General features: G+C 44.6%; 1 protein-coding gene and 1 non-coding gene across 9 annotated transcripts in view; both read left to right on the top strand.

The window, feature by feature from the left end:
• NFIB (nuclear factor I B) overlaps positions 1-22,953 on the top strand; it is a 453,529-nt gene that overhangs the window by 87,295 nt on the left and 343,281 nt on the right. The gene's annotated exons all lie outside the window — the stretch shown is intronic.
• TRNAH-GUG lies at positions 11,277-11,348 on the top strand. Its single transcript has one exon. It is a non-coding gene; the product is annotated as a tRNA-His (tRNA).

The following is a 22,953-nucleotide window of genomic DNA, read 5'->3' as shown; positions in this document are numbered from 1 at the left end:
ATATTCAGCTTTTAATAACTAATGCTGTACATGTGTTTTTATACTCTTCTGACATATTTCACAATTTTTAGAAAGTCAAAGAGCAGATGGCAAGAAGAACAAAACTGAGCAAATATCAAATGTCTGCATAAGTAAATGGTAGCTGTAGCATCTAAATTTTTTTTCTGAATTTTCCCACATCTGATCATGATGAGGTATGAGGCTGATAATACCTTCAGGGATAATTCAACCTTATTTTGTCAGAGCTTCAAAAATAACCAATCTGCTTATGACTTACAAAACTTTATTTTTTTTTTACTATTAATTTATCTTTGAAAGAGAGAGATAGAGGAAAAGCAGGGGAGGGGCAGAGAGAGAGTGGGAGGCACAGAATCTGAAGCAGGCTCCAGGCTCTGAGCTGTCAACACAGAGCCCGAGGCACGGCTCGAACTCACGAACCGTGAGATCATGACCTGAGCCGAAGTCGGACGCTTAACCAACTGAGCCCCCCCAGGTGTCCAGAACTCTATTTCTATTGCTTCCTATCATCCATGTGTCAATTTCTTCTAGACACTGCCTTCTAGACATTGCCACTCGAACGACCTACTGTCACCTGAAACTACGAGTCTGCTTTGACGACCTATGTTGAGTTTGTGAATACGCTTCTTAATATACACGCTCTCGCTAGTTGAGTTCAGCCATTGCCTTGGTTTTAATGCCATCTGTATGCTGAATCTCCCAAACATCTTATTCCAAACTAAGCTTCTATGGTGAGTTCCAGGTTCATATATCCAATTGCCTAGCTGATATCTCAATTTGGCTATTGCATTGATATCTCAAAGCCACACCGAATACGCAATTTTGTCTGAGGAGCAGCATGAAAATCAAATGCACGCTTGGCAAATGACAGATAGCTTTGTTTCGCTGGTCCTTAGGTGTGGAGGGCTGGACAGTGATGTAGAGAACGTAACTAGAAAACTAGTTTGGGAACAGACACTGAAGAGCCTTTGGTGTTTTGCTTAAGAGTTTGGACCTTGTGGACAATGGGGATTCGCATGGGGATTTTTATTTTCCATTCAGTTACTCACAGAACAAGTATTAAGTGCTGACCTGCTATGTGCTGGGCATTGTGTTTGGCATCGGGGATGCATTTGTGTTCAAGCCAGGGTCAGGCAAAGAGGGATTGCTGAGAGTGTTAGGAGGTAGAATGTACTGGAACGGGTGTGTCGGGTTACAACACACAGGATGGAGAAGCGCAGCTAGAGGAGGGGACTGAGGATGGCCCCCAAATTTGGGGGGCCGTTGGAGGGATGATGACGCCTTTACCTGAGGTGGTGATAGAGAAGGAAGGGAAAGGGGGGGTGTGAAAGTCACCTGATTTCAACTTGGGCAGCGAGCCTGGAATGCCTAGGGGACTTGCAGAAGCTGATTGGAGACGCGGGATCGTGTTTGGTGAGAGAAGCTGAAAATGGAGCCACGGGTTAGGACTCCGTCTATAGGAAGTAAGAGTTGAGCACGGTGGGTGCGGGCAGGTGACACGGGATTGCTGATGAGGAGCAAGAAAGTGATCATTCATACTACATGCAAGGGGGAAAAAAAGGCATCGGCAGACCAGTTTGTCCTAGTATTGCCGTAACTGGCTGTGCAGCCTTGACCTCCCTTTGCCAAATTTCTGCCTCCGACTGTCCCGTGACTTATTCTGGGATGGACAGAGCCACCACCACGTGTCAGCAGGGAATTGTGAGACGGTAGGGTTTAAAACAGCGGGGAAAGCTCGCCTGCCATGAGACTGGCTGAGGGACCAGCACGGCCCTGGGCTAAAGCATTGTGCGCAGTGGTCCCTGGCAGACTGCAATCACTAAACTTGATTTAAAGAAAAATAAACAGGGGCGCCTGGGTGGCTCAGTTGGTTAAGCGTCCCACTTCGGCTCAGGTCATGATCTCGCGGTCCGTGAGTTCGAGCCCCGCGTTGGGCTCTGTGCTGCCAGCTCAGAGCCTGGAGCCTGTTTCAGATTCTGTGTCTCCCTCTCTCTGACCCTCCCCCATTCAGTCTCTCTCTGTCTCAAAAATAAATAAACATTAAAAAAAGTTAAAGATGGGGCGCCTGGGTGGCGCAGTCGGTTAAGCGTCCGACTTCAGCCAGGTCACGATCTCGCGGTCCGGGAGTTCGAGCCCCGCGTCAGGCTCTGGGCTGATGGCTCAGAGCCTGGAGCCTGCTTCCGATTCTGTGTCTCCCTCTCTCTCTGCTCCTCCCCCATTCATGCTCTGTCTCTCTCTGTCCCAAAAATAAATAAACGTTGAAAAAAAAAAATTAAAAAAAAAAAAGTTAAAGAAAAACAAACAAAACACGTTTGTAGTGATGAACATTATAAAGACCGTCATTACTGAGAAAAAGAGTGGCTCGTGGTTTGTTACGGGTTGAATTGTGTTTCCTCCCACCCCTCCCCCACAAAAAGACCTATTGGGTCATAACCCCCCGCCCCGCCCCAGTAACCTCAGAAATGTGACCTTATTTGAAATAGAGTCTTTAGAGAAATAATCAGGTTTTCATGGACACAGAGACAGACAGGCCCAGCGGGAGAATGCCAGTCAAGACGAAGGCAGAAGCCTGGGTGAGGCGTCTACCAGCCGAGGAACGACACAGATTGCCAGCAAAGCAGGGGGAGCTAGAGGAGAGGCATGGGACAGATAGATGCTCCCTCCCATGCCTCAGAAGGACCCAGCCTCGCTGTCTGTCACCTTGGAGCCTCCAGAGCTGTGGGATCAGTGCCTGCTGTTTAAGCTGCCTAGTTTGCAGGACCCTGATTACAGAGGCCCTGGGAAGCTGCCGCACGGTTGTGTATCGCTTGATATCGTCCCAAGGGCATGTTTTGCTCCTTCTTACTGAATCCTCACACCCTCCTGTGGACGGCATGATCAGTGACCCCTTTTTCAGAGTAGGAAGCCAACACGATCAGATGTCCAGATTTCTCTGTGATAAGGCACAGGAATTTCAGCGAGGAGAAAGTCAGGAAATGTCATCCCATGGGACACAGCCCTGCCTAAGCCGTAGAGTAGCGGAGGGCGCTGGTAGAACAGGGGGGGGATCCAGAGTCAGTCGCAGAGGTGCAAATCCCAGATCTGGTGGCTCAGGCTGTGCGGTCCTGAGCAAATTCCTTAACCAACGCTGCACCTTGGTTCAATGGGGAAAATTAGCAGCACCTAAGGTTCTCCCCGAGGATTAAATGGACGAATTCCTGTGAAACCCTTAGCACGGTGCCTGCTGTGTTACTATGTGCTTAACAAATAGCCCTTTTACAAAATGACCCATGCAAAGTAACAAGGGAGTGGAGAAGCCCCGCAGTAATGACGAGTAATGATACCATCATAGTTGCCTGTGCAACTATAGTTGTGCAGTGAACGTACTGTGCAAAAGATCTATGCTGAATACATTGTGTATATTTAATGGTCTCTAGCCGTCTAGGGGCGAAGGACACAAGGCAGCTGCTGCTTATTCCGCGGGCAAACATTGCTTCCAGGGCCCATCCAGTCGTCACTGGTGAAGGTCCTCTCCCTAGGTCAAGTCCACCTTAATCCCCTAAGAAGCTCTTTGTGGTAGTGATGAGGATTCGAGCCACGTCCTCAGATGTCAGGCAAACAGAAAGAGAAAGAGTTGGGGGTTATACGTACCTGGGAATGAATCCGTTAAAAGGTCAGAAAGTAAAGCATGGCTTTTGATATAGATGGCGCCCACATGCTTTGAACTTTAAAATCACTGCATAAGGTTTCACTATAAGCAAGTTCACCATAAAGGGATTTCACGACACAAGTCACAAGTAAAGGAATGCAATCACCATCCTGCATTTTAAAAATGCAATTAAAATTGGTGCAGACCCACTGAGCCTTGCCAAACCCTTCTTTAAATAACAGTTTGGAGAATCACAAACTTCAGTTACTTTTGGCAATGCCTTGGTTTTCCATGAGGCATGATAGGTTATTAAATGTCGTAACTAGCTTGTTAATGAATAGTTTATCCTACATTCAGTTAGGTGGGTTTTTCCTTCTCTCTCTCTCTCTCTGTCTCTCTCTGTCTCTCTCCCTCCTTCCCCCCCTCTCTTTTTCAGCCTACTCAAAGAATTGATGATAATTAAGGGAAAGCTGTCAGGGGGGCAGGTTTTTCATCCAACAGATCTTTATGGTTCTAGGGTTACCTAGGGTAGAATCTGGCTCATCTTGTAAACTTAATATCTACCTTCTACATTAGTGGTGGCTATCAGAATGATGATAATGGGGGCACCTGGGTGGCTGAGTCGGTTAAATGCCCCACTTTGACTCAGGTCATGATCTCATGGCTGGTGATTTCGAGCCCCGCATCGGGCTCTTTGCTGACAGCTCAGACCCTGGAGCCTACTTTGGATTCTGTGTCTCCCTGTCTATCTTCCCCTGCCCTGCTCATGCTCTCTCTCTCTCAAACATAAATAAACATTAAAAAAAAAAAAAAAAAGAATGATGATAATACAGTAAGAATAATTGTGGTTGTATGTTCTATGCACCACCTTTCAAACCATTCTGAATATTTCACATTTTGCCTTAAGACCTTAATGTAGTAGGTAAGGAGTAGACTTATTATTCTTTTTAAAGTCATTGAGGCAAACTGAAAAACATTCAGAAAAAAAAATCAAATGTCCTCCAATTACAAACTTCATCATGAATAAAGCAGAACCAAACACGAACAGGTAATGTAGTGCTCGTTCCATCAGGCTGTTCAATTCCCTGGGTTCTCTTTCTCTCTCTCAAGTGACCGAAGAATTGCTATCAGGGGATGCTAATAGTATTCCCACGTATTGTTAATTTCCATACTATTGAGGTCTGATCTGGCGACCAGCGGTCCCTTCCTGATCTGTGATGTGCTTGTATATTTCATGGCCCCGCTTCAGTCAGGAGAGATGGTGGTCCCAACGGTTACTGCCATTCACGAAGGTCATAACTACACATAGACCCGAGGCAATTCGACAGAAGTGTACCTGTGAGATGTGTCTCAGGAAAAGCAAAATTAAACTCACCAATAAAACAAAACGCCTAGAGATAAGATAAAGAGCTCTAAAAATATTTAGCAGCTCATTCTGAAGCTCTAAAATGAGACTAAACTTTGGAGTTGCGATCCACACGTGGGCCAAATTAATTTTTTAATCTAGTCGGCCTGTGCTCTGTGCCAGGCACAAGGTTAAGGGTGCGGGAGGTAGACAGGTAAGTAAGAGAGAGTCCACTCCTTTGCAGACATCTGTGCTCATGGATTTCCCCCAACCCCACCCCAACTTGGGCCAGGTACCTCATACGTGTAAGAGTTCAGTCACTTGAAGAGCAAATTTGTCGTCACCGCTGCAAGACAAAGATCTAGATAGAGAGTAGGGCCAACTGGTGAGCCAAGTACCTGGATCATTCCATACAGAAGGGCTTGGAGGGATGACTCCTGGTTCCTATCTGTCTCAACCACATCTGCTCCCTCCAGCTCCCATCCCAAAGCCCTTCTGCTCCCATGCCCACACTTACCTCCTGACTAAATTGGCTCCAATATTGGCCCCTTTAGGGCAGAAGGGACAACATGACAACTTGCAACCGGGGCAAATAGTCTCCACTGTGGGCCTTCTTGATTCTTATGCTGTGTTTGTGCCTCTCCACTTACACTTACCCTGTGTCCTAGGCATGTCCCTCGCTCTGGGCTTGGAGCCACCTGTCCAGACTCTGAGGTGTTCTTCCCTCTGGCATCCAGCTGTGGCCCCCTAGCCCCGGTGCCACTTGTTGTCATAAACAGAGTCCCGTCGTGAACCTCAGACCCCCTTTGGGTCCTGGCACATGCTTCCTCTTCTGGCACCTCTTTATCCTGGCCAGAAGCTCAGAGAAGTGTTCCCCCATGTCTGGTTTGACCAAACTAGTGCTAGTATTTTATTAAGCACTTACTACCTCCTGGGCACTCTTTTAAAGTGCTTGCTCTTTTAACCCTCAGAACAATTCTATAAAGTAGACATTCTTCTTATCATCATCCCCTTTTACGAGGGAAACGTAGGCAGAGAGATTAAGTCATTTGTCCAAGGCTATCAGTCCCCGAACTTCCACGAGCCTATGCCGAAACTTCTTTAAGAAAAGTAGCTCCGCAGTGATTGGTTAGAACCCTCGCGGCCGTAAATCCAAAACGCTAACTGGTCTCAGACCTGCCAACACTTCTCTTTCTTAAAACCTCAGCTTCCTGATGTAATGGGAAGAGAAAGTGTGGTCATGGGGCATTCCCTGGCTCTCCACTATTCGATGATCCTGCTCTCCACCCCCCTTCCTCAGGGGGTCCCGGTTGCCACCACCTTTCCTAGATGCAGAGCGGTAATTCGCCGCCGCCCCAGGCCTTCAGCTGTTCTGGGACTCCGAGTTATTGCACATTATCATTAATGGATCAGCCCCCCTCGTAAGGTTTCCAAATAGAGGTCTGGCCCGCCAGATCGTAAAGGTTAGGCCTACGTATTCCGGAGGGCTGTGTCAGATGAGGAATTCTATTAGAAAGCTTTGCATCTGGAGTTTTCTAATGGTGCCTTCAGGCAAAAAAAATTAAAATTAAACCAACAACCAACACCCCTTCCCCCACCCCCGCCCCCACCATTCCAGCTTTCCCCCACAGCAAGATTTCTGACTTGGTTAAATAGAATTCATTAATAAGCAAGGGGGAAAAAGCACCCCAGGCAGTTTACTCTTGAAAATGTAAACTGTTAAAACATGTTGCGGTTACAAGCATTCTGAAAATAATGCGTTTTCTCTAGTGTTTTCAGATTTCTTAGAATCAAAGATTTTTCCGATACATGCAGGAAACACGCAAGTGGTGAAGTCAAAGAACATTTAGCTCTTAGCGTTCTTTATGGTAAAGGTCATGTGGCTGAAGAGTTTGAGATCTGCAATCGGCAGCTACCATTTACTTGGACTTCCCCTGTTTTCAGCTATCTTATTTTTTCCCCCCAAAATATTTCCAAGGGCAGGCATGAACAATCCTTCATTCCCTGGCATGTACCAAATTCCCCTGAATGTACTAGATTGGTCCAGCTTTTCCTCCTTCCCTATTTCCTCTCCCTCTCTTTCTTTCTCTCTCTCTCTCTCTCTCTCTCTCTCTCTCTCTCTCTTTCTCTCTGATTCTCTCTCTCTCTCTCTCTCTCACACACACACACACACACACACAGCTTACTAGGATGGGGATGGGGTTCTAGCAAGATCCCAAGAAATAAATGGTTTTAAGGTCCCTATAAGGTCAGAGCTGGCTGGGCCCCAACTGGAAACAGGACTCTGGGAGGAGGGGACAGAGGAGCCTTCTTTGCAGGGGGGGTTCCCAACCTGTCTTTGTCTGAAAACTGGGCACTGGGCCAGCCCCAACCCAGCGGATTGCCGCTCTTGGCCTCCAGCCCAGTGACGGATCTGACTGTCATTTCCCTACCCCCAGTGAGGCAGGAGGCAAGCTGAGAAGAGGGATGAGGCGGAGAACACAGAGCTTGGTCTGGGAAAAGAGGTAGGAGGGGCGACACTGGAGGCAGGACTCAGCTGGGGCAGTGGGGGCCTCGACCGCTCCCAGGGTCCGCTCGTCAGCCCCTGCTCCCCTGTTAGAATCCACCATGAAAAATCTGGGAAAGTAATGACTCCATCAGGAGGAGAATCTCGTAGCCGGGCCGCAGAAGGAGAGGCAGGGAGGCTGATGCTCCCTCATTTCTAACACTGAGATGTTGGTGGGCAGCAATCTTATAGAAATAAAGGCTTCCTGAAAAGAGAAGTCCACAATCTCTTTTGAAAATGAATCCTGTAGCTAAATGCCCCTCACAGGCAAGACATTCCTCTTTATACCCAACTTAAATCAAGAGACCAATCCCTGTGTGTCCAAAATATGTTGCCACAGGCAGGGAAACAAAGCTGACAATATTTAGAAGGTGACACAAAGGACGGCTTCTATGAACTTAGGGAAAACAAAAAGGACAGCTATACTAGCCATAGGACTCGCTTGTGATTGGCTTTTTCTTCCTTCAAAATGTTTACATGTGTCTCTTGTTCGTGAATTTATTCACAACGTGTCTGTAAATTAAATGTCTGGCACATCAGAAATGTGAGGAATCTAGTCCAGTTTCGCCTACCTTACTGATGAGGAAATAGAGACCCAGAGACGTCTAGGGACCAGCCCCAGGTCAGACAGGTAAAAGGGTTGGAAAAAGGAATTGAATTCAGACCAAGCAAGCTGCTTCTTCTCTCTCTCTCTCTCTCTCTCTCTCTGTCTTTCTCTCTCCCTGTCCCTATCTCTCTCTCGCGCTCACCATCTGTCTCTTTCTTTCTCTCCCCAAGAAGTACCATGCCTTCCCTGCCTTTCTGTACTTCATCAGAATCTTTAAGCAATACGTGTATATATGTATTTTCCATGACACCAACCCATATATTCTGTTTATTCATCTGTTATTCATCTCTCTCTCTCTCTCTCTCTGTGTCTCTCTGTCTCTCTCTAGACTATAAATTCCATGAAGTCATGATACGTGCCTCTCTTGTTCTGTGCTGAATACTAAAGATCCAGAACACCGACTGGACTATAGTAAACCTCCAACACATATTTGTGAATGATATATTCGTGGCAGAGTGATAACATTGGTGTTAACATAGTAAGGTCAGAAAAAAAAATCGGATGGTAGATTGCAAAGAAGCTGTAAAGGACATCAGAAACCATATTTTGATTCAATCAGTCTTCCCCTTTAAACTGGGTTGTAGGTATTGGTGGACGAAATATATCCCCTGGAAGACAGCGAATGGGCAGGAGAAAATCCTGGTAGTTGTTCCAAAGCCCACCCGCTTCAATGGGCACGAATATTTGGGGGCACCCCAGTGGCTCCGTTGGTTAAGCGGCAGGTTCAGGTCGCGATCTCACAGTTTGAGCCCCGCGTTGGGCTCTGTGCTGACAGTACGGGGCCTGCTTGGGATTCTCTCTCTCCCCCTCTCTATGCCCCTCCTGGGCTCCCTCTCCCCAGCACTGGCTCTCTCTCTCAAAATAAGTAAAGAAACTTTTTTAAAAAATAGGCACAAATATCGCAGAGTCTATCCACAAGGTAACTGACATCATCAACTACAGGAGCAGCCCTTTTGTAGCGGAGGGGAAGGAACCGTGTGACCAGTTCCAGCCAATGAGCTGCGAGAAGAGCTTTCAGCCGCTCGTTCCAGACGGTCTAGAGCTCTCCTGCCGTTTGCAAACCAGTTAAGCTGTGATCAGGGTAGGAGTTGTTCCCTTAGCCTGGGTCCCAGAGTGAGGAGACACAGAACAGGGCCCTGCCGCGAACAGAGTACAAGCAAGGGGAAAACCTTCCTAATTTAAGCCACTGAGATGTGGTTGTTGTCACATAGCATAACCTAGTCTGACAGATACAGTGTGGGGGGGGAGAGGGGGGAGTAGTTAAAGGGGGTGTGACGACTGTGGCACTTCATAGCCTTGAATACTATACTATGACGGGAACGTTATTCCCTGTTCAAATCACTTCCAGTCGTTCAGATGAGAAGAAGCGTCAACCAGAGGTGGCCGTGTTTTCAACAACTCTGCTCTGTGACTCGCCTTCCTTTTTAACAGGGAACAGAACTGGGGCTCAGCGCTCAGAGTTACCTGGCTAGAATTTTAATTCTACTGTTTCATCTTTACATTTTATTTCACAATGACCTCTATTTATGGAATGTGATACTGTGTTATTTTGAATACATGGAATGTTAAAAATTTTCCTCCCCCTAAATTTTTATTTAAATAATAATATAACTCAGATTTCTAGAGTGCTGACAGCCTTATGTTAAGTTTCTTTGGCACGTAATAACCTATTTAATCCTCATGACAATCCTGTGAAATAGGTACTATTATTAATTCCATTTTCCAGAGGAGCAAATTGAGACACAGAGGTCAGATAAGCAGCCTCGGGTCCTCAGTTAGTAAGGGACAGAGCCACAGTTAGAATCTGGACAATCAGCTTCTACAGTTTGTACCCTGTGAGTTGATTTCTTCAAAATATCTCCCTTATTGCTTACTTGGTACATAGCAAAAATTGTTAAGTGTGGTAAACACCTGATGATACTTTGGGAAACTGCTCTTTGCCAACCAGGAGATTTGCTTTGCCCCCCCGCCCTCCTTGCCATGAGTGATCTCTTACCAGGTTCACCCACCTGCTCCTGGCATGGCCAGAGAGCACTTGGCCTTGGGTCCTCCACAGATGTGTGGGGCTCAGGAACTTGGGGTAGTACTCTTCCATGGGAGCATGGAAGGAAAATGGGTTTGGGAGAATTCGAAAGAAGACGGAAGGGGCTAGAGATGATCAGAGGGGAGGGGCTAGTGACCATGTGCCTCTCAAGCTTTCCTCTTCAGAAATACCCTCCTTCCAGAATCACGGGAACTTTCGCACCCACTCAGCAGATGAATAAGGTTCTTGTCACCCATACACCGTGCCGGCTAGTCCCCACTGCACCCGGGGTCCTCTCTGTTTAGAGGGCTTCAAGGGGACACCCTGCTAATAATCCGGCGATTAGAAACAGGTTTCTCTGTGTGCTTTCTTTTAAGGTTTTCCGCCCTTGAAATATCTTGTGCAGACCCCTTGAATTATTATAATAAGGAAATTTATAAAAAATTTCCCCTTGAAACTTACTTAGCATGGAACACTCCAGTTTCTTTGTGTGGTAAATTGCTATGGATTATTTTCCTTCAGATTACTGGAGGTTTAAAACCTATATATTCAGGGGGAAAATTAGCTTTTAGGGATCAATGAGTTTAACATTGATCAGTCAAAGTATAGTCATCCTGGCTTCCTCTAATAGGAAAAACAAGTATTTCTGATTGTCCCCAGTCCCCGGACCATTTTGTTGGTGCCGTATTTTTTACGACTATGCTGCCCAAGCACATGGCTTTCAGACTGGTGGTGGAGAAACCACAAAAGAGGCTCCGATTCGTATGCCACTTGGGGCGACATGATTGGTGGGGTGGCAGTTGGGGGTGAGAAATCCATATCCATTATTGGTTAAAAGTAGAAAGCGTGATCCAACAGACCGGCTTCTCTCGGTCCTGTTATTTTCTGCAGGACAGTGAATCTTACCTTCTACAATTTTCCCAATGTTGGTTGCATGTTCTGGGACTCTGTTACCACTCCTCTACATCATGACAGATTACAGAGACACGGCTCCCCTTTCCCAGCGTTAAGAAAATGTGCATATTTAGGCAATAGATGGCAGTGTTTCCACAAATTTTAATAGTGCAGTAGCTCTTGAAGGAGGCTGAGTACTCAGCTCTCCTGTAGCTCGCCGTGATCGTATAGTGGTTAGTACTCTGCGTTGTGGCCGCAGCAACCTCGGTTCGAATCCGAGTCACGGCAGGAGGGGTGAAGGCTTTTGAAGGAGAACAGCCCTGGCCCCGGGTTGTCCCTCATCCAACTAACATTTTGCAACCAGACACAGAATGATGGAAATCCATAAAACAGAAACCACTGCAAACATTTTAAACTTTAGAGAGAGGGCGTACGCGGGGTGGCTTTATTAATGCACTAATCCTGTTTCAAGCGTGTTGTGTGTGGTTTTTTTTATTTGCACTGACGGATAATATGATAAAACTGGAGTGTAGTGGGCATGTAATTATTATTAATTACAACTACTTAAGCTCTGCTTTGAGCAGACTCGTCAAGTCTGCTTGCTTTTGAGCCTTGCCAGGACTGTATGGTAATAACAAGCCTGAATTATTTGGAAAGATGTCAGCAGTAGATGTGGAAATCCTGTTTAACCAGGCATGAATTGTTGTCAGGAGGTTTTTTTTCAGGATGACAGAGAGAAAATGAACTGTCCCTTATCTGTAATTGCAGGAAACATTTTGTTTCTATGATATGAACTGGCTGTAATTTAACTTTCCTGCATCATTGGATAATGTAAGAAGCCAGTTGTTCAAAACGAAATTCTCTGAAGTGGGCATTTGGGTCTGATAAAGGGCATATTATAAGTAGACAATGGGGCTCAAGCAATAAATAATGTCCATATATGGTGAAACTTTTTAAATGACATTTTCCAAAAGACTGGGGTTTGTATTATAAACGGCTAAGCGTTGAATTAATGTGAGTAACACGGCTTTAATGGGCCTTTCTCCAGGACTTAAAAACATGAACAATACAGCCTAAAAATGTCAAATATAAGTATGTTATAATGAGGTTTACTGCTCTAAAATTATAACCCACCATGTTTTAAATAAGGGATCACTCGAAGGCGCTTTCTAATGGCTCTCGCCCCTGTTTCACCACTGGCTTAGCAAAACTCATGTTTGTTATTTATATAGTACTAAGAAAAATTCAAATGAAAATAGGTGCTGAGGGTAGGCACAGAATCTCTTAAGTTCTTTCAGAGTCAGCGATTCCTTACAAATGATATTCTAAAAAATTGCAATAAAAATCACCCCCGCTTCCGAACAGGAGCAATTTCTGTTTGATTACGTGTTCAAAAAGGTGGGCCTCAGAATACCATGCAGCGAGACAAATGTGTTTTTTGTTTCCTCCCAGACTCACTTGCAAGACTGTTTTCTACTCTGAGGTGTCTTCTTCCTGCGACTTATTCCCTAATCTCCCACCCCCCTCCCCTGTTCCTCCCAAGTCCTGCCTCCCCTCCCCAGAGGGCCTAGCCTGGGCTCTGCCTCAAGTCTGCAAGGCCTTCTCAGCTGGCTGGCACGAATAATGCTTCTAAGAAGACAGACGAATTGCAATTGGTCTTCAGTCGAAAACAGCCTACGGAATAAGCCAGTACAAGGTTGTAGGCATTTTATCAGGAGACCAAGAAAGCAATCATTGGAAGGAGATTGTGTCGGTCAGAGCTCAGTGGTTGCAAGTGACAGAGACTCAACAAGTACAGATTGAAAGAAAGAGATGTACCCAGGCATGGATACGAGGGAGCTTCAGAATAATCGAAATCACGTTATTGAAAAATGATCGGGACACACTCCGTCTCATCCCACATTTCTTCCCGAATTTTGCCTTTATCTTCTCAAACTATTACATGGCTGGAAACATGGCAGCCAGCAGCAATTCCTGCTCTTTCTATCTTACAGCGTCTTTGCCTGCAAAACAGCCCTTTTGCCACTGTTCCAAAAATCTTAGAGAAGGATTTGATTGGCTTTGCTTGGGTCAGATGTCCAACACTGGACCAATCAGCTATGTCCGTGGGGATGGAGCCCGGAGAGCCCTTCCCTTGTCTTGAGGTCAGTCCCAAAGCGAGAGAATTGGCGGCCCAGAAGCCACCTGGGTTACCTCCCTGAAAAGTTTTTTTTTCATTGCATTACTGGAGTATACCATTTGGTGGCTGTCTACTTCCACAAACTCATGTGTTCAGTTCCCAAACTATTAACATCTTTACTGCTTTGTGGAAGATAAAAAAAAAAAAAAAAAAAAAAAAAAAAAACAGTCGGGGTTGGGGACAGTGGTCGGAATATGACAATTAGTCTGGACCCAACTTGGAGCTTAGGGACACAGTCAGAGCACCTGCTTGAACAAAGAGCACTTCATGTCCTCTCTCTTCTGTCTCTGCCAGAAAGGGGGCTTCTGCTCTGGATGACTTTGCCAACAGAAATCCACCTGAACGTGGGCAAGTTACCTAAGCTCTCAGAATTAAAAAAGCAGGGAGAGGGGAGGTTAATGCAAGAATGAAAAGAATAATGTACAAAGAACCCCACAAAAAAACAGTATAGAGGTTCATAACAGAATGGCAACATTGACACCTAAGAAGGATACAACAGATAGGGTTTATTCTTCCTATTCCAAGGTTGCATGGTGCCTTTATCCCCCATCCAGTGTCCATTGGTAGAAGTTCTAGAAAGAGATTTCCATCATAAAAAGGGCTCCTCACCATAGGTTTCAGAACTTTCAAAAAATGACAGAGTGGACTCTAAACCAGAGGTGGCACAAGTCACATCTATGGAGTGACCATATCCCATCTAAGTTTGCCATCCTGGTTCACTCCCTTTTCACATGGTTACCGTGACCGTGGGTCCTAAAAATCAAGGGTTGTTTTCATCAACAAAGAGTTTATTGACATTGGGTTTCCTATCTGTTTTTCTTACTGATGCTTAACTATTTGGGGCTTTTGTTCTAAAACTAACTCTGTATCAAGTTGGTTTGCAGAAGTGCTAAAGCCTGAATTGTCAGAGGCAATTAATTCTAATGTTTAGTTACATTAACTCTGAGACAATAACTTCTTTTAACTTTTTTTTTAATGTTTTATTTATTTTTGAGAGAGAGAGAGAGAGAGACAGAGGGCAAGTTGGGGAGGGGTGGAGACAGAGGGAGACACAGAATCCAAAGCAGGCTCCAGGCTCCGAGCTGTCAGCACAGAGCCCAATGTGGGGCTTGAACCCATGAACCGTGAGATCATAATTTGAGGGGAAGCCGGATGCTTAACTGACTGAGCCATTCAGGTGCCTCTGCTTTTCACCTTTTAAAAAGCATTTTACAAAGATGTCCAAAGACTCCATTATTGTTTCCATGCTCACATTGTCTACATTTTATACCAAAGGCAATACTTGCTGGTGAGCATTAGGTAACTCTGATATAATCTTTCAAAAGTTGTCTCTCTACCATGTCAGCTATAAAGCATTTCGGGACAAAGATAAGCCACTCGCAACTGGATTCCTTAACAATTTTTTTTAACATTAATGATGAGATATTAGAATACTAACAGAATTCGCGTTGAGCGTAGGGCTTTGTCAGCAATGGTTTTGCTGACCAATCAATGGCATCGTTACCCCCTAAATTTGTTTCTACAGATTATAAGGTCAGTTACCAACTGAAAATTCAAGAAACCTTCTTTTTCTTCTCATCTTGGGAGTCAACAAAAATTGCCAGAGGAAGTCTTAATTCTCTGTATGACTTATTACTTTGTCACTCACGTTGGTGTAGCTATAGTGGTCTATTAGAGTTTGCTCAAACAAAAAAATTGTACCTAGGTAACTGTAATTGAGTAACTAAATGAAAATTCAGAACTAGGGGCTCTTGGGTGGCTCAGTCGGTTAAGTGTCCAACTTCGGCTCAGGGCATCATCTCATAGTTCGTGAGTTCGAGCCCTGCATCAGGCTCTTTGCTGTCAGCTCAGGGCCAGCTTCCCATCTTCACCTCCCTCTCTCTGCCCCTCCCCTGCTCGTGCACATGTGTGTTTCTCTTTCTCTCTCAAAAATAAATAAACAACAAAAAAATTCAGGCCTAGATACGCATGCTTCATTACCAGAAGCTAGGGCTTTAGCTAATTGTCTCTTTCTTTCTCTGTCCAGTATAGTAAGGCAGAGTATCGTTTTCATCTCCACCATTAATCTGTGGAATTGAAGAGAATTTATGTTCCAATATTTTCTATGTCTATATTTCAGCGATCTTTCATAAATAGAAGAAATTCACATTTAGTTTTCCAATCAAATTGAAGAGCCTGAGGTGAATTTGTAGTAAAATGAATAGTATTTAAAAATCAACATCTGTCTATTCCCTAATTATAAAAAAAAAAAAAATGCAGTTTTGGTTTCTTTTTTGTGCAATAAAACCACACTCCTGCATGGGAAATGATTTATTACAACCATGGATGGAATCCCTTCCAGGGAGCAGGGCTGGGCTGGAAAGATGGTTGGAGCTATTGCCTTCTGCATCATTGTGGGGGTAGGTGGGAGGTCTTGAGGCTCAACTCAGTGGATCAGTAGTGTCCCCAAACGTAGCAGCCGGTGGTGACTTTGCAGAAAGAGAACACTTACCCACCAGCAACTTCACCCAAGGATCTGAGTTTTGAGAGATGATGTGTGGGCTTTTTCTCCTCCTACAGCTCAGCTGCTAGGTCCTTCCAGTGGCCCGATCTCCTCTGACATGTTCTTATCCCAGTCACATCACCCTAAAAGGCGGAGGGTCTGTGGCAGGGCCTGGAAATGTGGGCCTTCCATAGCAGCAACTGGCAGAGGAGAATTCCCACAGACGCTGAATCAGAGAGAAAGCTTCGCTAAACAGCTCCTGGATTCAAATTCCACCCCTCTGCTGCTTCTGCCAGTTTGACTTTGGACTTGACCTCTTTGCACCTTGGTTCATTAGCAGAACAGGGAGAATATGAGGGTCAGATAAGATGACGTGTCTGTAGTGTGAATCCTGACGAGGATCACAGTACTGCCCTTCCCTTCTGTCCCTTCCTGGGAATACAACCTTTGTTCTCCGTTGTTTGTGTAGACTTCCCGGCATGCAAAAGTCAACAACAAGCACAAAAGGAAACACCCAAAAAACAAAAACAAAACAAAACGTGCCTTGGATTCAGCCTCCGATCGGCAGCAGCTTTGACACACTTGTGTCTTCACTCAAGGGCTGCTGTTTGATTTCAGGTCCTGTGGCCACCAGAAAGGTGTTTCCCAGTTTGATAAGGAGCAAGGAAAGAGCTTTTGCAGGGTCATGGTCAAGCCCACTCCAAGATAAACATGAGCTGCCACTAGATGGCACTGCTCCTTGTTGTTCATCAAAGACAAGGGACTCTTTCTTTCCTTCTTTCTTTTTCTTTCTTCTTTCTTTCTTTTTCTTTCTTTCTTTCTTTCTTTCTTTCTTTCTTTCTTTCTTTCTTTCTTTCTTTCTTTCTTCTTTCTCCTGCACTGGTTCCTGGCCCAGGGCGTCTGCAACTGGGATTCTAATCATACTAGAACTCTTCTGTTCTCTGAAGAGAGGTCCTATTTTCAGCATATTCCCATCAAGATCTGAGGACCAAACAGACTCCACCTACAATCTGGGGGAATTACCTCAACAGAGTTGTCTTTATCCAGAGGTGATTTTAAAAGAATATATTGTATTTGGATGTCAACGTTCAAAGGTTCCAAGGCAGAACATTCCATTTCAAAAGAAGGTGTGACGAATGAAGGCACATAAATCCCGGAGATTTATGTAGAGGCTGGAACAATTTCAGAAATCACACCATACAAATCAAAGAAGCGGCCTTTTCTACATCCTCTCTCCCTTTCTCTTATTCTTACTCACTCACCGTCTCATCCTTTCTTTCCTTCTTTCTTTTTCCTAGTCTTTTTAATTTGTCCCAAACTCCTAAACGGGAGGGAACTTGATCAGGAATCCTAGATACAGCTGGTCTCAAGCTACCGCGACAGCCATGTCTCCTCATTCTTCCCCCAAAAGATCCAGAGCCACGGTTGAGGTTGAGGCTGCAACGATGCTCTCACAAACTACTCACAAACCCTAAATCACTTCTGGAATGCCATGTCGCCCAGTCTTCGTAAGGCGTCTCACTTTCAGGAAGCCATGTTTAAAAATCATGGAGATTTTTACCGGAGGTTTTCTAGAACAGCTGGTGTAGGACTCTAGAGACTGCCTCCCATAGAAATATATCTGAAAGTTCCCGTTGACGTATCTCTGTCAAATTTCCCACTTACCCCAGCTTCTACGTGTGGCCCCCCTCTTCTCCTGGTTCTCCAAACATCCACTCTTTGATTACCCTTCTCTACATCCTGCTCACATTCCCTGTCCCATCCATAAACTTGGGCTCCCTGCTCCCTGTCGTGCCGACAGTCCCCTCAGCACCCCCCGGAAGTTCTTTCTTAGCCCCGTCTGACCCTATCTGCTTCTAAGAATGAGCCCATTGCCCAGAGGAACCATGTAGAGTATGGTATCACGTTGTCTCCTGCAGAGTCATGGAGTGTTGTCTAATAGTTAAGCACATGAGCTTTGGAGCCAGATTCCTGTATTTAAAATCCAGCTTCCTAGGTGACCTTGGACACGTTACCGAACCTCTTTGTGCCTCAGTTTATCCATCTATAAGATGCAAGTGATAGTAGTACCTACTTCAAAGGGTTTTGTGAGCACTGAATGAGCTAGTATAGTAAAGCACTTAGAAGAGTGTCTGGGTCAGGGGTGCCTGGCTGGGTCAATCAGTGGAAAGTGCAAGCCTTGATCTCAGGGTTGTGGGTTTGAGCCCCGTCTTGGGTGTAGAGATTACTTTAAAATAAACTCTTAAAAAAAAAAAAAGAAGAAGAAGAAGAAGAAGAAGAAGAAGAAGAAGAAGAAGAATGTCTGGTTCAGAGAAAGCACTACATGAGTGTTCATTCTATTATTATTATCACAATGGCTATAATTACCACTATTATCATATGCCAGGTATAATGGTAGCTAAAGACAATACAAGAGGATGCAAAATAGATAGTATCTTTGTCTCCATGGAGCTTTCAGGCCCGTGGAAGAAACAGAGAAGTCAACCAGCACTTCCAATTCAGCATGATGAGATTAGGAGCAGGAGAGCCACGGGTATAATAACCGCACACAGACACAGAGCCTGTAGCTGGGAGTCGAGAGAACACTTCCCTTTAGTGCGTACACCCAAACGGGATGCAGGAGGAATCTTTATAGGGATAGCTACCAAGACACTCAGCTCTCATGGCTTTTGTGGGAAAAGCACACGCAGGAAGGTGGGAGCCTTGTTCCCATTTCTGCTGGGATTCAGCATGGCTCCAGTGCCGTGAGACCCAGGGAAAATCTAGCACCATTTTGCAACCTGAGGGTTTTGTATCTTCAGGAGCCTTAGAGGCTCCCAAGACGGGGCATATATCGACATGGTCAGAGCAAAAGGAAAACTTATTTCTGATTTTCCTCCCAGGCCCTCCCTGAAATACCCAGGCATCCCTTCAGCCAGAAGGATGGTGAAGGGAAGGGAGAAGTTCTATGACTTCTAGTAGGCTTGACAAACCAGCTGGGACGGGAAAATATAAAGACCTCTAAACATGGAAAGTAAATTTCTCTTGCTCCTGCTTTTAAGGAATCATAAGATATCCAGTTTAAGCAGTTAACACACGTATATTAAATGCCCACACCATAGAGTGTGGAGATACAGTAACAAACACAAAACTCTCAATGGGTTTGCATTCTCCAGGAGAAAACAAGCATGAATTCACTTATAATCCGACAAACTGTGTCGTTATAAGCCCTCGTGAGAACACAGAGGAGGGTATGGAAACTGTAAAGACACAGCAATCTATATCTGGCCTCTGGAAATGACAACGGTGAAGATGACAGGGTACGAGATGAAGACCAGGACATTAAAGTCATTTAGAGATTAGCAAGATTCTCCAACTACGAGTAGAAGGCTCTATTTTTTATTCAAGCCCAAAACTGTCATATAAATTTAAGACTCGTTCTGAGTCATGGTTCAGAAAGATGTGGGAACACATTGGGGATGTCACTCATGCCATAGAGAAACCGCAGGCGGAACAGTAAAAGTAATTCCAGATACTCTGCGTATGCACACCATAGGCTGAACCCCAGGTATTTTAGGAAGGAATCGGGGGCCTTAGTACGCTATGTTTACCCAGCTCTACTCTCTCTTCTCTAACAGATCTGATCAGCTCACCCTCCACTGTCCCCCGAATCCTGCTGGCTCTAGAAAGAATGGGCTTCTCTTCGCCACTTCCTCTTCCTACCTAGACATCCCCTATGTAAACTGGATTCAGTCCACCAAGCTTAAGTCCACCCCAGATATGTCAACTTGGAGCTACAGGAATAAAATCCTTTCCCTCTTCCAAACTTACCATCTCATTCACGATGTCAAGAACCCATTCTTGAAGCTCTGCCTCAGAGCCAATAAACTTCATGGCTCAGATCTTTGAGAGATGCAGGGAGGTAATGATATAGGAAGGAAATTAAATGCATGTCTTTAATATCTACAAAAAGCATATCAGTTTTAAGATAATAGGATTGTATTTCTTTGTCTTCTAATTGGATCGCTAAAGGAATGTTGTTCTGCAGGTTGCCTCTGGGTAAACTGTGGCAAGTGTTTCAAGCTCAAATACATTTAGGGAATGCTAAATTAAACAAGGTTAAATAGGTTTATTTCATGTGAAACCAACGGAACAGAGCCTTTATTACGCTAATGTGTTCTATGAATTCTGATGTGCTGTTTCCCAAACTTATTTGACCATGGAACACTTCTGTCCCATCTTCTGGAAATACTGCATTACAGGAATGGAAGGCACTGAAAATCCTTTGTCCCCAGAATCAATGAATCCCATCCCATTTTCACTAAGTGAGCAGAGCAAATGTTAGGGCAAAAGTGTTTCTATTTCTGATTTGTTTCCTAACGGGGACTTTTCTTCATTGCCTAAAGCTCGGTGCTTATTTTCCACTAAAACAACTGTGACATCAGTGTCATGAGCATGAAGTACCTGGGAATCAGACAGTTGGAGACAATAGAAATTAAAAGGGTTTATGCCATAGTTAAAATCAACAACAACAACAACAAGGACAAACCCCTCTATGCCAAAACGAGAGATAGGAGAACCAAATTCCGGGGCTTCTCTGGGAAATCTCTAGTGGAGATGCATACAGGCCCCAGTTGCCCCTGTGAAGGATGGGAAGTGGATGATGGCTCATGGTTAAGGAATGCAAAATAAGGATCTTGTGACTTTCAATATAAAAATACATATGGTGTAAGATTACCGCACAGTTCCCCACAATCAGAAAGAATGCAAATACTCCCTGCGTGGCCTGAACAATGAAAACAGAATCTGAGCAGACAGAAACCTGGGATCAACAGGAAAGTTCTGGCAAAACTGCTTTGCAGAGAACATAATGATCTTAAAATAGGTTCCCTAAAAGGGGCATTACCTACGAAAAAAAAAAAAAAATCATTGAATCTCAAGGGATACGGATGAGTTTCTAGGGAGGACAATGACGGATGAGAGGAAATGGCAGGAGAAAACCGTAGCCGGCCAGGATAATGGGCCCAGTGACCCTTTTACCTTCCTCAAACTTGTCTTCTGTCTTTGTGTAAACAGAGAAGAGGCCCAACTCGACATGCAGAGTGAAAAGGGGGAAAAAAATTGATATTTCGTGCGCAGCCACATGTGGGCCGAAAGTATAACTCTTAAAGAAAAAAAATCTGTCCTATTGTACACATTTCTGTACAAGGAGGGTTGATTTACATGAGCAGCTTTAGCAGGAGAAACACACAGCAAAGCAGCAGGGAGCTGCAGAGTTCCAGAAGAATCAGATACTACTGGTCACTCTGTGCTTTCGTGTGTAAGAGCAATGAAGCAACCTTTCTTTCTTTCTTTTTCTTTCTTTCTTTTTCTTTCTTTCTTTCTTTCTTTCTTTTTTTCTTTCTTTCTTCTTTCTTTCTTCTTTCTTTCTTTCTTCTTTCTTTCTTTCTTTCTTTCTTTCTTTCTTTCTTCCTTCTTTCTTTCTTTCTCCCTCTGTCTTCCTTCCTTCTTGCTTTCTTGCTTGCTGGCTTGCTTGTTTTTGCCTTATTTTCCAAGTTGGTAAAAACTGGTTATATTGGTAGCACTCTTTGAAATAAATTGTGATACTGTCATTGGCCTGTGTGGGCATACTTGTTCCTCAGGAAAGAGTCAATAGTGATAAGAATGGTAATTTGAGCTGTCAGGAACCCATGTTAACTCTTACATAAACAAAATACAATAAAAGCTGCTCATACCAACACTACTGTGGTGAGAGTCCACAATGGCTGAAAGAAACTAGGAGAGTCCGTGAGCATCATTGTTTTCCGTATTCTATGTTCTCCCCACCCTTCTTCCTGCTTCCTAAAACGCTGTGGCCAGGAAACAGTACTTTTTACCCCCTCAGCCTCAGGGGTGGTCACCGGACTCAGGTTAGGCCGTGTTGGGATCATATCCTTGTAACCAAAGTGATTAGCCCAAGGTGCAGACACACGATTATGCGGGGTCAATCCAAATCTTCCCTTGGTGACTGAATATTGCCTCTAGGCCTGGTTTCTGAGGTTGGGTTTTATGAACCTGTTGGCCCATAAGCCTTATTGCCTTTTTTAAGCCGTTCAAGCTGGATGTTTATCGCGTGCACTTGAAAGAGACCTCCAACTAACGCAGGGACGTGGACAGAATGAGAAGGGAGTGTTACTTTCTTTTTCTTACTCCCTAACCATGTTCATAGAAGGCATACTACATGTCAGACCTGAAATACGGTGGTGATCCATATAGGCCCTGTTGACATTCAGGGAGGTTAGGGCCTATGGGAAAGAGCAGGCGTTCAATGATTGCTAATAATTAATAAATTTTCAGTGTTCCCTAAAAAACGGTGGAGGCCTCATGTCCGGGGAAGAGGCAGCCAAGTTTCCACAAAGATGGCTGACTCGAAGAGGGTTAAGTGTTAGCCTCACCTTCATGGGCCAAGGTCTCTTGTGTCATTTTTAACCCATGGTAGCTACCTAAATTTTAAGTGATGCTGACTACCTGAATTTTAAAATGTCTTTTTTGTTTTTTCTGACTAACTGAGCTATTCCAGCCTGTTTATCTAATAATATTTGTGGGAATATGAATTTTTCTGTACTTGTTTTGTTTTTACTTTCTCTCACATTATTTTTTTTTTATTTAAAAATTTTTTTTTAACGTTTATTATTTTTGAGACAGAGAGAGACAGAGCATGAACGGGGGAGGGTCACAGAGAGAGGGAGACACAGAATCTGAAACAGGCTCCAGGCTCTGAGCCATCAGCACAGAGCCCGACGCGGGGCTCGAACCCACGGACCGTGAGATCATGACCTGAGCCGAAGTCGGACGCTTAACCGACTGAGCTACCCAGGCGCCCCTTTCTCTCGCATTATTGAGTAGCAACTGCATCAGAGCAACTCTGATTAGGTAGAAAAGTGGGACAAATAAACTTCGAGAAACAAATAGTAATTCTAGTTCTTCTGTGGTGAATTATTTTGGAGGCTTAAACAACTATAAAAATTCTGACATATCTCCATTTTTACTCAAGCAAAGATGAAAATATAGGAAGACTGCATATGTTTGGGTGCAAAGACCATGTATTTTTGTTGAAAGTGAACTCTAAAGGTATCAAAAACCAATCTGGGCTGCTGTGCAAATTAGCACCTGGCCAATCCTAGCGCGGCATCCTTTGCTTTGTTGAAATGTTTCCAGGTGTGATGGGTCCGTTGTCCATTGGTTCATAGCAGGTAATTTACATTTGTCAACTC

The sequence above is a fragment of the Leopardus geoffroyi genome, chromosome D4, assembly GCF_018350155.1.
Source record: "Leopardus geoffroyi isolate Oge1 chromosome D4, O.geoffroyi_Oge1_pat1.0, whole genome shotgun sequence".
In the NCBI taxonomy this organism is placed as follows: domain Eukaryota; kingdom Metazoa; phylum Chordata; class Mammalia; order Carnivora; family Felidae; genus Leopardus; species Leopardus geoffroyi.
The sequence above is the reverse complement of the archived record's forward strand: the minus strand, read 5'-3'. Positions and strand labels throughout refer to the sequence as shown.